At 42.5% G+C, this 16,689-nt stretch overlaps 1 protein-coding gene and 1 long non-coding RNA gene across 9 annotated transcripts in view; both read left to right on the forward strand.

Annotated features, from left to right (window-relative positions):
* MECOM (MDS1 and EVI1 complex locus) overlaps positions 1-16,689 on the forward strand; it is a 298,479-nt gene that overhangs the window by 111,126 nt on the left and 170,664 nt on the right. The gene's annotated exons all lie outside the window — the stretch shown is intronic.
* LOC128082677 (uncharacterized) lies at positions 48-8,919 on the forward strand. Of its 2 annotated transcripts, none has more exons than XR_008207780.1 (3): positions 48-218; positions 7,223-7,390; positions 8,307-8,919. It is a non-coding gene; the product is annotated as an uncharacterized LOC128082677 (long non-coding RNA). The 2 variants fall into 2 exon arrangements; XR_008207781.1 differs by having other exon boundaries at positions 7,223-7,371.

A 16,689-nucleotide genomic window follows, 5' to 3' on the forward strand; every position in this document is an offset into this window, starting at 1 on the left:
GATCATCCACACCTGGGCTTCTGTAGGGCTAAGGGAGTCATCTCACCACAGGGGAAGCAGCTTGGTCCCTCACCTGCAGCAGGGCACATAGGCAGCAAATGGGTATACGAGAAGCAGGGATTGAGGATTTCATTGAACCAACCTCAAAAAGAAGTCTGAACAACTGCTTTAGAAGCTGAGCACTTTGTTTTGTATGGGATGTGAAGGATTTATATTGGGTGAGTATCTCATCTTCCATAGAAGCCGAACTTCTTTGGCCTTATTTTGAACCTAAAGTAATAAAGAAGGAAATGGAAGCAAAGGTAAACTTAAAGTATTGTTTTACTCTAAATGCTTTCAGTAAAGGGCCTTGTTATCTAATGATTGGTACTAGATGGCTGGTATAAATCGTGCTGTTTGCTCTCTGCACTCATGGCGAAGGAAAGCAGAGGCAAAAGGAAATCAATTGGAACTAGCAGGTAACAAATGACCAGTCTTAGGCAAGCATAGCAGATGGGGAAAATAGAGTTGTGGGCATACATTATTAGGAAATGCTGTGGTGACTTTTGCCCGTTATTTAGGAAATGAAGCAAATAATGAACATTTTTGATGGAGGGGGCAGCTCAGGCAATTAAGAATGTGCAGATGTTCAATACTGAATCATATTTTCCATGTTTAGAAGAGTTTTGTTTTTTTGCCATTAGTACTGAATATAGTATCAAATGAGGGACCAGAAGATGCGGTGGCAGCCCTGGCACAGACTGACCACCACACTGCATGCCTGCTCCCCAGGGAGATTCCTGGTGCTGGAGTATTACAGCAGGGTGTAAGGAAGAATCATCCCATGGGACGAGTAAACACCGCAGCCCAGTGAGGGGGGGGACCTCCATCCTTGCTGACTTTGAAGGCCACTTGGGACTTGGTGGTTTCCCTGCTCAGTCTGCTGCTACAAGCTCCCCTTGAGCTGACCCAGTCCTGAATTTGCCCTCCCACCATGCTCATTAGGTTTCTTGGAGTTATTAGTCCTATAGATGTGAGCATATGTGTGTAGGTAATGTGGGAAAGCATTTTTTTATTATTATTACTTTTCTGAAAGCATCCGAACAATATTCTCTGTATGCTGTTACAGCGTACGAGTTCTGCAAGCAAATCTGAAAGTGCTACAGAGGGGACACCCTAACACCTTGAAAAGTATCAGTAAAAAATGCTGAAAGCATTAAAAATAAATGAATCATAGGGTGAGAACTAGCATGACAGGTAAATAGGCCCGACATAAAATGCCTCTGGAATCTGTAGGATATTTGCTGGTACAAGGGAGCTTCTAAGCCATGCTTCGTTTACAATGTCCGGTTCCTCTCTCAGGGAAGGATTTCTAATACGTTCAAGGAGACTCCAAGCTTTCAGTAGGTCTTGGGAAAAGAAAGGCAGCTCTGTGAGGGAGCAAGGTTGGGTTTGTTTATGGAGAAAGCTCGCAGGTCACGTTTCACATTGTGTCCTGCTCAGAACCCTTTTGGGCCACGGAGGAGACGGCGTTCCCTCCAGTAGCCTGGATTGGGCCTGGAGATTTCCTGGGGCCGGGCTGCAGCTCTGTTGCAGCAGCGGCCTCCTAGAAAGCCCTGCTACATCAGGAAGACATTTGTGTTTTACAATTAGTTGCTGGATTTTACTGCCCCAGACCTGTTCCAGTCTCTAGCTGCAGCAGGGTCTGAATAGTGGACTGGTGCCAAGCGTGAGCAGCACGGATGCTCTGTTTTACTGTAACAAGTGCTGGGGTGAACAAGTACAGTCAAGAAAGCACCATGAATACTCTTTTCCGTTATTAACAGAATTTACTATTTTGATGGCAAAAGTTACAGCAGAAGGCAAGCATTAATCTCATATCTGCATGAACTTGTGCTGGAAACGTTTGGAGCTTATTGGGCTGTGGGTCGAAGCAATGCATGGGGCTTGCTTTGTTTGCTGCCGGCCAAAACAGCTGCAATCTCAAATGTATCCAGCCAGTCATGGCTTTAAAAATATCCAGAAGTGTACTTGAATAGGGACAAGTACAGGAAAATGTAATGTACTCAGGCTACTATAGGAAACACAAACGCATTGAATTAATTGTTACCTGTGTTTATTCATCCAGCTCCTGCTTGTCTGACACCACGGGGCTGTGACACTTCCATGGTGCACACCAATGCGTTTGACTTCCTCCAGCTGCCCATCAGCCTCAGCAGTCTCTGAGCTGTTGGATAAATGGATGTGTTTCCATTTGTACTTAAGAAACTACTCTGTATCGCTTGGTTCACAGCTGTCACTGGAACAGGAGTGGGTGTTTCACTGCTGTTTTTCAGCTGGATGCAATGCTTTAAGAAAACCAAGCCTCTATCTTGCTATGCTAAAGATATGGAAGAATTTCATTCATCTTTCCCATCAGGACTCATAGTGCAACTGTGGAGGATTCAACGGAGATATCCTCTTAGAATGGTGTGAAAAGTTAAAACCATTCAGTTGTTCTATTTGAACTTACAGGTTTAAATAGACTTATGCTCTTTGAGGGTTTGAAGGAGCCCTTCAGCAGCTTAGAATTCAGGTGATCCCCACTCTGGCAGATCTAGCAAGTCCCCTGCCCTCCCTGCAACGTTGCCATGTACTGCTGTGTAGGAGACCTTGTCTTGAACTTGGAGTTGGGTGTGCCAAAGGAAATGCAGTGGTGTGACTGGGAGAGAGAGGCCAAATGCAAATCGACCTAATTGATGATGAAAGCCAGAGGGAGTGGCTGCAATTATTTCATTAAATATCTAAGGAGGGGTTATTTGTCCACGTAAGTGACTTCTTTGGGCTGTGTGGTTTCTGGTAGCACAGTGTCCTCTCAGTTCTCCCCTCCTGGGAGGGGGCCTTGGTTTGGTCAGCCTTGCCTCAGGAGATGTTCAGCCATTAGAGCCTTTCCAGAAGCAGGGTTGCAGTGCTGGTTATTTTAATTTATGGGCTGAGTTTTCAGAATGTGGAATTGAGTTAATTTGGTGATTAAAAAAATAATAATAATTACAGAAGTAAATAGAAATATTCAAATTGGATCACGCTAATTACTGAAACTAATTATATTTTCCCAAACACCTCTTAGCTTACCTATTCTGCAATGAAAAATCATTTGCTCGTGATGTAAAACAGGAGGAAGGAGATTGCCATGACAATTAGCAGTAATTAATGAGAAGCTTTGAATTGCTGGGCGTTAACCTCACCATCCATTAGCAGGCACCACTTGGATCTGCCTGCTGAGGAGTGTGGGCACACGCAGATGCTTTTCTTCCTGAGAGTGGGGAAAAGAGATGTGGGAATGTGCCAGTAAATTAAAACAATTTCTCCTGTTCTTTACAAACAGCCTTGTGCACCTTCTACAGATTCACATTTTTCATCATCCTTGCAACAAGTAAAGTAGTAGTAATACATGTTTTAGCTGAAATGAATTCTTAACTCTTTGGGGTATACTTAGTTTGACTTGAGTAAATGCGGTCACGGCAGCTGCTGCCTGTAAGACGTTACTTATATTCTACAGAAGCCTATCGTGTTTCAGAACATATTTTCATTCTGATATGAAAGAAAAATAAATCTTTGGGAACTCTAAGAAAGGGAAAATAATCAAAACTTTAAATGAAAAGATACCTTTTTTTTTTTTTTTTTTTTTTTTTTTTAATTTAGATCAATGAAATCAAATTTCTTCCTCCCCCCCCAAAAAAAAACAAAACAAAACAAACCTTTGAAAAGATTCCCCTACTTACCATATATACACACACATGTGATGGAATCTGTCTGCATTCAGAACTCAAAAATCTTTCAGCATTTCAGCAGTGGTAGATTTTTCCATTCCATTTACCATACCATTTCCATGAAAGTTAAACAAAAATGGTCCAAAACTTTGGGATGATACCATCAGTTTGTCACCTTCCATCTTCCCACCCTGAGTGTCACCTGTACCCATAGTACATGTGAGATCCTTATGGTAGTACAACAGAGACTACATGTGACATCTTGCTTCGTGTCATCAGTCAGTAGTTTGTGTTAACACTGGAGAAATCAGAATGCAATTGGCGTACTGCAGGCTAGTCTGTAAAACACTGCATGGTGTTCCGTGTAATTTTGGATCCTGTGCTGATGGCAGATAACGTTTAGGGATAATTTGTGGAGACACTTAAAGGTGGAGCTGTGAACAGGAGTAGCAGCTCCTTTCTCAGCTGTGACACATGGAAGGGCTGAGCAGCATGGCTATCTCTGCGCTGCTGCTTCCCTGGAATTGCTTCCTGAGAGCAGCCTGTCCCAGCACGATCTCTGCGCAGCGTGGAGGAAGTCACGTTAACCTGCTTGAAATGAGATGCTGCTTCCACTCCTCTCCTGGTTTATGGATGAATTGTTTGCTCTCGCCACAACTTTGTTTTCTCTGTTGTGGTGGCTGGGATGTTATCTCCCTTCCTGAGTTGCGCTGTCTCTAACTGAGCAGCTGGTGATTGATAAATGAATACAAGGATAGGCTAGAAAGCACCAAAGGAAATACCTTTGGTGGATATATGATGACTGCCAGGAGCTGCTTGGTGCTGCAGCCGAGTTTGTCTTTTGTTGTGGATAGGAGGAATCTGCCTATGCTGGGGATTTTCATACGCTGCAAAGGGAGCACCATACAGGATGAAAATACTTTAGAGCAAAATGCACTAAACAGCCTCATTTTAAACTCTCCGTTTTCCTTTCTGTCACTGTCAGGCTTCTCATCTATTCATTTCATGTTGAATATGGCAGAGGGATAGGAGACTAAGTGCCTGTTATGTTGATATTTTTCACGTTCAGAAGGGTAGAATAAATATGGAGAGCCTTTGTCTCAAGAAATTCCTTTCCTCAACGCTGTATTGTTCCAACAAAGTCCAACCTACTTTGCTATATTCTCTGCTGAACTGGGGAAATAGTCTTGGGGAGGTGCTTCATGTAGGAGTTCGGTGCTGTGGTTGTGTGCGTGGTGGAGCTCAGCCCTCAGCATAAGAAGTCTGCTTTTAAAAACTGTTCTTCTCAGAAACATTTGCTGGTGTTTTATTCTCCTGTCGGCCTTAGTGGTGAACCTCTGCAAGCAGGGCCATTTCTGAGAAGCTGACTGTGTGTTTTGGGGTGGAGGCAATGTCTTCACCCCAGGACTCTGGATGAAGCTTTGCTTTGCCCCTATGTACCACTCACTGCTCTGCTCCATGGGTTGCTCTCTGTGCTCATGCGCTGCATGGGTGTAAAGCATTTGTTATTGGAGATTGAAAGTGCTTCACAGTATTTAATCTAATCAGTGAAAACTTCCTCATCCCATTATTTGGGCAATTTTGGGGGAGGAGTAGTTGTTTTCATTTGGGTTTTATGATTTACACTTCATTTTTACGGTATGTTTGTTCAGGAGGAGAATTTTTCATTACTTTCCTTTGTAGTGATTGTTTTGTACTTTCTTGGGACAAACTCGGCCCTTTTGAAGGTCCACATGCTTACGTGCAAAATATTGGCAGATCGCTGAGCCTGAGGAATGCAGTGGAAACCATAGTGCATCCTGTGCTTTGATTTCTGCAGATCACTGAATATTGGTCATGGTTACAAGGCAGTTTCTAGATTCACACTTAATGTTTTCGGCTCCTACAATCGCTTTTTATTCGTATTCAGCTGGTTGACGCTCACTGTGATCCCGTTCAGATCAACTTTGGAGTAGATTAAATTGGTGCCGAACATAGAAAAAAACACAAAAACTGAAAGCAAGTGAAAGTGATTTGGTTGTCTGGTGTTCACATAACTGCCTGGATTTCTGACTTTCTGTCCTGAAGGCTGAAAATGAAGGAAAGAGCTTCTGTGTGTATCTCTCAGTACGGTTATGGCCGTGAACAGCAGGGCCAGGAATCTGGGCCGGTTACGCGCCCCGTTTGGTTCTTTGCACTGGTGTGTTTAACTCATTAAGCACAAAATCGCTCCGTTTGCACAGCTAAAGCAGGATTTCTTCACTGATGAGCCACTCATCAATGAGCACGAAGATTTTACAGTCTGATCACTCATTTCCTGGAAATAACTGAAATCAGCTGCCAGCAATGGTCTCCATCTCCTCCATAAGTTTGCCAACAAAATTCACACAGCAGCTTAAGCAGTCAGAAATCATATTTTATATTCAGCTTGTAGGCTTGGATTAGAGAGAAAGAGGACCATAATCCTGAGGATTTGCTTGGACAGCATCTGAGGTGGTTTGCATACAATTTGAAGACAGACCTACTGTAGCAGTCATACTGCCCAAATAGAAAAAAACTTACTAAATCCTTTTTCTGTTGCTATCTTTTTTTTCCTTTTTTTTTTCTCCTTCATTTTTCTTCAGTCTTCTTTCTTTTTTTCTTTCTTTTTCACCTGGATAGTCCTGGTAACTTTCCCTAAGCAGCTTTTCTATTTATTTTGCAGCTGTTATCACTTCTCTCTTCTTCTGTATTCTTCTCTCCTCCTCTACTCAATCTGCAAAATTGCACCTTGCTTAAATTTCCCTGTTGTGCATCTTTAGCTTGTTTTTCTGTGTGTTATTTTCAGGGGGAAAAGTGAAAGGGGAAATGAAAAAAATAACCATGCATCATTGGAAATAATACGAGTGTTGAGCGTTGGGCTGTCCTCTCTGTTTCTTCAGGTGGCTTTTTTGCACTGGTGTAAATGCAGCTTTCAGAAGCCAATATCCAGCAGAAAGCCATCAGAGCTGGGGTACAGACTCGTGCCACACTGAGGCTTTGCATTTTGCCATTTGCTTGTCAATACTTTCACTTGTTTTTCTTCCCCAGCAATGTATCAGCTTGCAAATTCCAGCAAAAAATGATTTCCATCTATATCCCAGTTTTGCCACTCGGGACCAGCGCTGGTGTGGGTTTCGAAGTTTGATTGTTATCATATCAGTGTTTTTCTTCTTTTTGTTGTGTGCCAAGTGTAGCTCTGCTGGTGACCTGGCAGTGAGCAGATACTTAAAAACATGGAAGAATAACAGCAACAAAGCAAATAATACTGACAGTACTCATTAGTGATATTAAGCACTCAAAACCCATGTGTTAAACTTCCCCCAAATGTCAGCTTTTCAGGGAAATTCAATGGTATTCAACAGCATGAGGTTTTGTCTACAGCAAGTACACCCCTGCACAGGGCTGTCACATCAAAGTTCTGCGCTTTTACTCCTCTCTTTCCTTCAGGCTTTTGCACTTTGAGGCCCAAACTTCTCATTTTTCTCATCTCACAGGGTCTGTGGGTCTCTGTTGCTGGAAGTGAGAAGAGGAAGATGGGGTTTCTGTGTATAAACACAGCTAGGCGTGTTTCTGTTCTGCGATAGAGGCTAGAAAAATATATTTGTCTCCTCCTGCTGGTGCAGTGTTGCTGGTTTGGGGTTAGGTACATTATCTATGGCCAGGTCAGTAACTCATAGCCCACCTTTGTTGTATATTTCTGCCCAGAAAATAGATCTGATGAATCTCTCAGCATTTATTCTCTCCCTCGCAATCACACATTGCTCTGAGTGCTGTGCAAGCTCTGCACCTCGGGATGAGTGAGCATTGCAGCCCTCTGCATTTGTTGCACTTGGGTTTTTTTTGTAAATATTCTCTTTGTGGTTATTAAATAGTAAGCAGATGTCCATCAGAAACCATTCTTTATAGGCACTCTTTTGTTTGACAGAACTTTGAAGAGTGGATATGTATTTTTTTTTTAAAAATATATTTATTTTAAGAAATCAGAAGTTGAAAAAAAGAAAAAGAAAAAAAGACTCTACCTAAAATTCTAATTTATATTTCAAGAGCTATTAGCCAGTCATTGCTAGTCATTAATCCAGCTTACAGTAATACAGATGCATATATGTGTATGCAGAGGTAAATGGCCAGCTTGCTGCTGTTCCCAGTTCCCTAAGAGGTGTTACTACTCCGAATATAACCCAGCTTTTTTTTTTCCTTTTCTGTACCAAATAGGTGTTTTCTCACTGATTTCAGCATGTAGGACTGTGCTTTTCTACTTGAGCTCAAGTCTGATGATTCTGCTTGATTTTTCATAGAACAGGAATGATGCCACTGCCTGATCTAAGGTCTCTTTTACTCAAAAATCTGATTTTGACTGCAAATTCAGGTATATTTTACTTCTAAACTAAATTTGCCAAAGGACTCATTAATCTTCGAAACCAAGATTATTTTTATGACTTCTAGCGCTAATAAGTGTCACCGCAGAAAATCACCTCTAAGTCAGGGCGGAATCACGGAGGAGAGCTCTTATATTTCCTCAGAGAAAGCTTTATGGGGCACCTCTGGAATCAAACTGAGTTTTGTCATTGATTTCCACAGGAATACCCTGCTTTAGGAGAAGAATCAAACAACTCCCCTCCTCTCCATGTCTTTGATATATGGCACAGGATGCACAGTTTTCTCCGGTGCTTCCCAAGTTCATAATTTGTGTTTCACCCTAACGCCACTTTGTGAATTTATTGGCTGCCAGAAACTCTCCATCAGGGTTATGGAGCTTTGCCTACCTTTTGGTGGTTATAACATTTTTTTTTTACAGGAGTGTTTAGTTATTTTTACATAGGTGCCACATGGATGGGTCGGTACCAGCCTGCCACTGGTGCAAAGTCATATTTTTTGAGTCTGGGAGAATACATCAAACCTCTGCCAGCACTTTCATGGATGGGGATATTTGGTTAAATAGATGTTTATCTGGGAAAGTCATCATCTGGCTAGCAGCATGCTGAATGTTTCTAAGCAGCTAACTTATGTATACTAAACAAATTTGGTTTGGCTGCAGCTAGAGCTGCCCTGTGGAAATTCTCAACATACATTTGTTTGATTGAGCTGTCATTTTCAGTTGATCTGCTGATGATCTGTGTCACTTTGTTTAAATGTCCCGGTGTTTTTTTTTTTCATACAGTGCAAAAACAGTGCGCTTTCTGTGATGGATTAAATTGAGGTGAAATTCGAGAGTTACTCCTGTTTTCTATTTCTGTGCTCTAAGACAGGTGGGCTGGAATGACAAAGAACTTCACACACAAACGCATTGAAATCAAAATGGAGTAGTTGCCCTCATGATTTAAAACATCCGTAGATGTGTCAACTACCAAATGCTCCCGTTCAAAGAAGTTGCTCGGATTTGCTCTTTAAACAACAAATGATATTTATTTAGTCTGTGCCATCCGGCCTAAAAGAACTGGGCAAAGCAAACATCAGGCTTATCCTGCGTTATTTCGCGTGCAAAATTCTCTGTGGGTGTATGAGTGCTGGGGCTGGCCTCTGTTGAGAGGATACAAGAGGAACCATGGGTTGAAGTCCTGGAGAGCAGCAAGGCATGGAGATAAATTCCTCTGCAGACCACTTAGGGAACTGGGAGGTGTCTTTGGCTTTCTGCAGATTTTTCTGATAGACAAAAGCTTCATTCTGGCTGTGGCACTTGAGTTTTTTGCATTTTCTTAATGTATTTTATTTTGTTACTATTACTATTACTTTGATATTGAGAAATATTACTCAAGCTTCAGGCTATGATTTGCTCTCCCTTGAGACCGGCATATGCTTCCAACGATCCTGGAGAGGATCAGCTCACCAGACTTTGTCATTCATTTCAGAGCTCCCTGAACACTCTCTGACCTTCAGCTTTTCCCATGTGAGCTGTGGTCTGTGTGTGAACCACAAGCTGAGGCTTTGCGGTGCAGCCAGACTACAGCTTTGTGGGAAGCAGTAAGGGATGCCAAGCCCAGACGAGTGGTGGATTTTCCAAATGCACCCTTTATTTGGTCTGGACCAGTGGGTCAACCATTTTCACCCCCCAAGGCTACAGTTTGCCTGTGGGTGAGATGGAAGCCCATGGGTTAGATGTGCACCAAGTGCTCTTTCAACACATCCTCACCGTAATGCTTGAAGTTTCTCTCTCTTGACGTGCTTGGGGTAATGCATGGCCTTACAAAAGTTGCTGGGTTAAGGTTCAGGGGAGCGTGGAGGAGGTCAGCTGAATCGTAGTTTGACATTTGCTTTAAGAAGTGCTCCAGGAAGAGCCGCTGTTACTTGACTTCATCTTCTAATGAGCTTAAAGGGAAAGTTTAAGGCATGATTTGTTACTTCCACTTCCTCACTTGGAAAATCTCTTCCGTGAGCAGCAATTGCATTGTTACTGCTTGAGCAAGTGCAGTCCATGCAACGCCTGTCCTTCTCTCTGCGTTCCCAATACCAGCCTTGATATGTGCACTCATGAAAAACACATCTGCTTTATGACTGTTCATGGCTTTGCTAACTGTAACTGTTTAGCTTGAAGGTTTCTGAGCATTTTTGGCTTTATTTTGGAAAATAATCTCGGACAAAATCAATTCAAGTGATTACGAACTATGTTAGGAGCATTCACAAAAAGCACAAAATTGTTCAAGCTGTTTTTGCTCGAAGATTCCACCAGTTCCATGACTTAGAATGTGTCTTGGTGTTTATGTATAACATTCTACATAAACATCTTGTATATATACATTCTGATCATTAACAATACTTAAATCCATGTCTGTAAACATAAATAGATACGTAGTTAAGTACAGTTTATTACAAAAGATTAGTCTGTAGTGCAATAAGAAGTCAACTTAAAGCACATAATAACTTTTTGTGAGTTTGAGCTTATAAGGTCCTCTACGATCCTTTGGGATGGAGAGCAGCATCTGGGCCAAGGTCTCTAATGGCATGGCATCCAGTTACACTGAGACTGAGTTTGGTCCATTAAGTGCTATGTATTTATTTAAGCTGTCATATATCAGCCTGCACATGAAAACAATAGAACTCATGAAGATTGCCAGTTTGGGGGGGGGGGAAGCTTATTTTCAAAATTGCTTCCAAGTCATTGGGATGAACCAGAAGCTTTCGGAGTGCTGATTTATTGCTCTCTGCTAGCTGCTCACCAGGACCCTTCTGCTTCTCCAAGATCAACAGCTTCGTCGAAAGCGATACAAGGTGTATGGAACAAAGAGTGGAATGAATTACATTAGCAGTTAACTTTCTTTACAGTTCATACATCAATAAATATCTACAAAATGTTTGAGGCTTTGACCAGGAAGCCATGTAAAATACACACTGTAGCCCTACTCTTATTCTTTTTTTTTTTCTCCAGAGTCAAAATAGATCTAACTGATGTTAACTGTTTCACAGTGGGGGGCTCATTCTGGTTTCACACTGGTGTCACATTTGATTTCGGAGGGGGGAAGTGATCAGAATGAGGATGGCCACTCCTCCATCTTCCAGCAGGGACTGCTGCTACGGGAACACTTGGCATTTCTGTGCCGCTCTGCTTTGCAACTTCAAAGCAGCAGAGAGGGATGAGCTATTCGCCATGGGGCTCATCAGAGGCAAATGAAGTAATGTGATCCCAGGAAAGAAATGGGAACCCAAGAGGGAAGGAGGGAATTTGTTATTGGATATTTTTGTAAAAGTAGCAGAGAGTGTAGCAGCAGAGCCACCACGCAAGGAAAGACTGATCGGATGGAAGGCAGAAAAGGGCTGAGTGAAGTGGGAGGTGTGACTAGGTCCACATGCAGAGAGTGGCAAAGGGTGTTTGTTGGCTGAGATTGCAAATACGTGTTGAAGAGGGAACAGGCACCTAACGGTGTCTGCTGCGGACCACCAGTAAGGGAGAGGTGAGAATGGAAAACTTTTGGGCCAGCTGAGATAGTGTTGAAAGGCTCAAAGCAGTCAGACCGCAGAGGAGTTACAATTCATAGATGTGCTAGCAAAAAATATGGCCAGATAAACACTCCTGAGGACTTTCTAAATTACACAAGAAACAATTTTATAGGAAAGAGGTGACAACATCCTGGATTTTCCTAATTTCTGTGAACACTTATTTTTTCTAACAAGTTTCCTTTTTGCTCAGTGGAAGCTTCAAAGTTTTAACATTTTTGGTTCAGATTTTATTTTCTTTTAAATCTGTCTGAGTATTTTCCTTTTCTGTGATTTTTTTTTTTTTTTTTTTGTAAGAAAATGAAAATGAGGCAATTCTGAGAGAAGCAGAAAGAGCAAGAAATGAGTGGAGAGAAAGTGACGCTCAGTCTGAGCTAACCTTGTGTCATGGAGACAGCAGTGATGGGATGGGATGGAACGGGAGCGGGTTCTTCTTCTCTTCTTCCCTCCATCCCCTTGCAAAATCTATACCAGGGAAAATAGTGCGTGGAGAGGAGATGAGAAGGAATTTGTTTTTGATTCTTTTTTTTTTTTAATGGCTTGTAAATTAATTGTAAGCTTGGCAAAGCAGTGTGCTGAATTAGAGATGGGTTTGATGTGTGTGTGCTAGAAAGGGCTCTGTACTTGAGCAGCTGCTGGTGGCACACATCCTGCTGGGCATGCATTCCCTGTGCAAGTGGCTTGCCTTGTCACAAGCAGCCTCATGTTTCCCACTTCTCAAAGACCAAGGAAAATAACAGCTACAAGTCCTCACAGCTCACCATAGTCTCACGTATGCCTCTTTTTCTAGAAAAAAATAAGCTAGCCTAGAAATATACAATATAGAATTGTAAGTATATTCAGCAACTAGATTCCTTTTGCTTCTATCCTTGTGCCGAGCTGACTACCATGGGCTCTGCAGCTCACACTGGGACAGGTATCCCTTCCTGACTGGGCCTGGATGTGTGCAATACCTGCTGTCAGTCCTACAGACAAACCTTACCTGCACCGCTGCTGAACTTATCGTTTCATTAAAGTCCCTGGCACAAATCCCACTGACTTAAAGATGCCCCATAAATCCCAGTTTGCTGGGACAGATCCACCTTGCAGAATGTGCCGGGAAACACAAATGTACTTTACTGATCATAAATATTTGGCTGATATTAAAATTAATAAATGCTTATATAAAATGTGCTGCTGCGAGAGTTTGAATAGTTGAATAGGAAGAACAAACAGTGTCTGGGGCAAAGAAAAAGCAGAATTGGGGTAGGTAATATAAATAAACTGGAAAGATTGCTGCGCTCTGAAAATGCGTGTGCACGTTGTGTTGGGTGAGGTACCAATGAGAAGCATGTGTGCCAGCCAGGGACTGAGGTATTGCTGAAACAAAATAGGAATTGCTGATTGTGCCTTGGAATACCCCCATCCAAGACACTGCTGCCTTGTAGGATAAATGGTCTTCCGTAGAGCAAAATGAAACTGTCCCAAACGTATTTTTTGTCATCGTAAAAATGTAATCACTTTATTCATTCAACAAGCTGGATACAGATGCATCCCAACGCCCTACAGAATGTCTGTGCTCATGTCATGTGCAGTAGAGTTGCTCTGCTATAGTTGCTCATAAATTTCCAATCAGCTAAGTACGTTGCATGGTGCCGCGTGACGTTGCGGTGGTACAACTGCAGTCTGTGCTGCTGAGAAGTCACTGGCAGGAAAAATGGTGGCCTTGTATCTCCTCTGGAGCAGGTGCTGGAAAGCAGTCTTGCCAGACCTTGAGACTTTGAAGTGGACAGCATTATAGGATTAATTATCTGATGCTTTTCTTGATTAGTGTACTGTTGATGAGTATTTCTATTAGTGTTTCAAGGACTTAACTGCAGTGTATCACAGTGTCATTGCAGTATAATTAAGACTCCCTGTAATTGCATAATTAAAACGCTGTCTGGCTGCTGGTACAGCACCTTCTGTCTGCACTACAGCAGCTCAGCTTTCCAGGGGAAACACCTCCAAATGGAAGGATTGGGGTACAGCATACAAACAGGTGCATTCCTGGTGGCATGCAGTCCGTCCTGCTACACTCTCCTCTGGAAAAGGAGGAGGAAGGCAGGGCTGAGCCTTCACCAATCACTCTTTAACCTGATAGTGCTTAGAGTGAGAATTGCTCACCTTCCAAAAAGCAAACTGCTTGTAGGCCAGCACTGTAGCAGCTGCTGGCAGGAAGGGGTTAAATTCCTTGTTATTCCTAACGCTTTTGTGAAACAAAACTTCATGACCTGGCTTTCTTTCTTCCTTTTCTTTCTTTTTTTTTTTTTCTCAAGTGATTACACTTTGCCACATTCTAACGGGGCGAATGCATTTGTGTCTCAGGACCTTACACTACCGGATACTGACATGTTCAACATCTCCCGTGGCTTACCAAACACATCAGGGATGTGGACCTCCCTCTGTTTTCTCATTATGCCAAATAATGAAATGTGGAAATAATTCTAATCCTTTCTTCTGGTTGTGCTGTACCTCAGAAAATATGATAAACTCAATCCAATTAAAAGTCATTACCTCTACAAGGCTCAGTCTCTATCTATAACCTTTGTTTTATAATTCACTCTGTTATCTGTCTTCATTATAATTTGGTAGAATAGTCATCTTTTATTACTGCTTTCTGTCAGAGGCATGTGATTTCCAGAGCTGCTTTGTGACACATCTCAGTTTAAAAAGTAAAGGTCTACTAATGAGTAAAAAGAAGTTCACTTACCCAAATTTATTACAGTGAGATAAAGTTTCATTTACATTGATTAAAATACTGAAGGTTTCAGTAGCTGTTTTGATTTTAAGATGTTCTTTTGCAGCAATAGTTTTTCACTATGTCAGGGACTGTTAAAGTGTGTTACCTTTTCTGCCTTTCTGCAGCTGATATGGATTTAGCTAAATTTTGCTGCTGGTTAGTATTTGCTAAGTTGGCATGAGTTAAAAACCTATTATCTAAGTGACTGATCTCACTAATTCTTATTTATCATTCTCCTCCTTAACTTTCTCCTGAGCACGTTGTCTTCTCGTGACGCATCTTTGTGAGAATGTATGTCATGTTTCCCATTATGGCAATCAAATAATGAACAAAAGGTGGTTCCTGTAATCCATTTTCCTGCCCTGGGAGTGGCCAGCACAAAAGGCTCAAAATTTTAAGGCATATATTTCTTTTCTCCTTGGGTCTCTTCCATACAGAGTCATGAAGGGGATTAGGAAGTACGTGTTAGCTGCTGCAGCTCTGCTCAGTTACAGTATTTCACTAAGATACAAATGTAAGCCATTAGCTGGTGTTTCAGCATGCGTTGGGCTGCCTCCCCAGCTGGCAGGGATCTCTGCAGGCTCCTTGCTAGCTGCAGACCTGGCCCCGATACATCACCCCCTGCAGCTGGCATCTCCCTCTTCTCTACCCCCACTCCCCGTAACCCAGATAAGATTTTGAAGGCAAATATATATTTATTCCATTGAGGAAACTTTATCAACCAGCACCAAAGTTTATTGGCACTAGCCAGTGATATAATGGGTAGTTTAAACCCTGCTAACTGCGAATAATTTTTCAGCAGTGTTTATGATTGCTGCAGACTCTAACAGGCCAGAAGTACAGATAACATAAATATTTCTACCAGAGATGATTGTGCTGGAACTATAAATAAAATTAGGCTTAACTTGTAAATAAATTCAGTAGATGCCAGCCAACATTTATAATTCTTTGTTGCTGCATGTAATGTAGTAATTTATATGGAGAGGGCGCAGGAGCACAAGCAGCCAAATTTTGCTTTCCAGTTACACAGGTGCAACTTCCCCTGACATCAAGGAGAATGGCTCCCGTGCAAATGAAAGTAGAATCTGACCCACAGTCTCTCAGTGCTGGACCCTAATTAAAGGACAGCGTCTGGTCCACATCAGATGCTTTGGACTGTGTTACTTAATTAGACAAGAATGACACTAGACAGAGCACCAAATGCTACTAGTTATTGTATGGGCTGATGGTGAGGATTTCCAGAGCCCACAAGCGGTTCCCCACGCTTTTGCTATATTTTGGCTCTGTTGGGCTAGAGCAATCTTCCCTCAAAGGCGTGATGCTCTCTAGTGTGTGGCTTCCCTCCTGCAGCCAGTTTTCTCCTCTGCTCGGAGCTCCTCCTACCCAGGGAGCTCACATCAGCTTGCAGCATGCACTTCTTGTTGCATTTTTTTCTTTCCCCTCACAAAAGTAAGAAGCAAAAGCTGCTTGCACGCAAGTGAAGTTTTCCACTTGTTGGGAAATGCTGATAAACCAACTGCTATCCACGTTGTTGCTACCAACACATATGTTGTGCAGGGATATGCAGGCAAAAACCTCCCAAAGCACTAAATGCTTCACATGCAGTGCCACAGCAGTGCTCAGACTGAGTTCCTTTCTGTTTCAGACTGAATCAGGCTGTAGCAGAGCACTTGGTGACTTGTGTTCTCCAGCCCAAAGGCGTGTTGTCTTGTGCTGCCTTTCTCACCATTCTTTGTCTGTGCATCTTTTCCTACAACTCCCTCTCCTGCCGAAGTCGTGCAAGGGCTCAAGGCTTCATGGGGCCAGCTGTGCAAGTGTGGACAAAATCTGCAGCAGAGAAGCATGAGAGGAAGGCTGAAATCTGAGCCCCACATTTCCCTCTCATTTTTCTTACATTAGCATCAATCTGAAGAAATCTGACCAACTTTGGCTAAGGCTAGGATAGACACTGATCTCGTTTATCCTTTGGTGGAAGTCTAAAGCAATTACTCTGGATTTAGCAGCCATGTTGGAGAGTTTGGAATTTGGCCTTTGGGGCAAGTGACAGATCTGGCAGACTGTGCTTCAGACCCCCTCGTTCCCGTTGTGTGGCCCATGAGCAGACCACAGTTGGCAGCCCACAAGCATCGTCTCATTGCACCACATCTGGTTTCCAGGGGTGGATCTTTTGGGCATGTTCAGTTTTCCCGTGCTTTGGTTTGGGTCGAGCAGTACAGGTATGCAAAGCACTGATGCATTTGAAGACTGATGACTGTGAAAGTACTTTCCCTTGGT

This window comes from Tympanuchus pallidicinctus, unplaced genomic scaffold (genome assembly GCF_026119805.1).
Source record: "Tympanuchus pallidicinctus isolate F22 unplaced genomic scaffold, pur_lepc_1.0 scaffold22, whole genome shotgun sequence".
NCBI classification, from domain to species: Eukaryota; Metazoa; Chordata; class Aves; order Galliformes; family Phasianidae; genus Tympanuchus; species Tympanuchus pallidicinctus.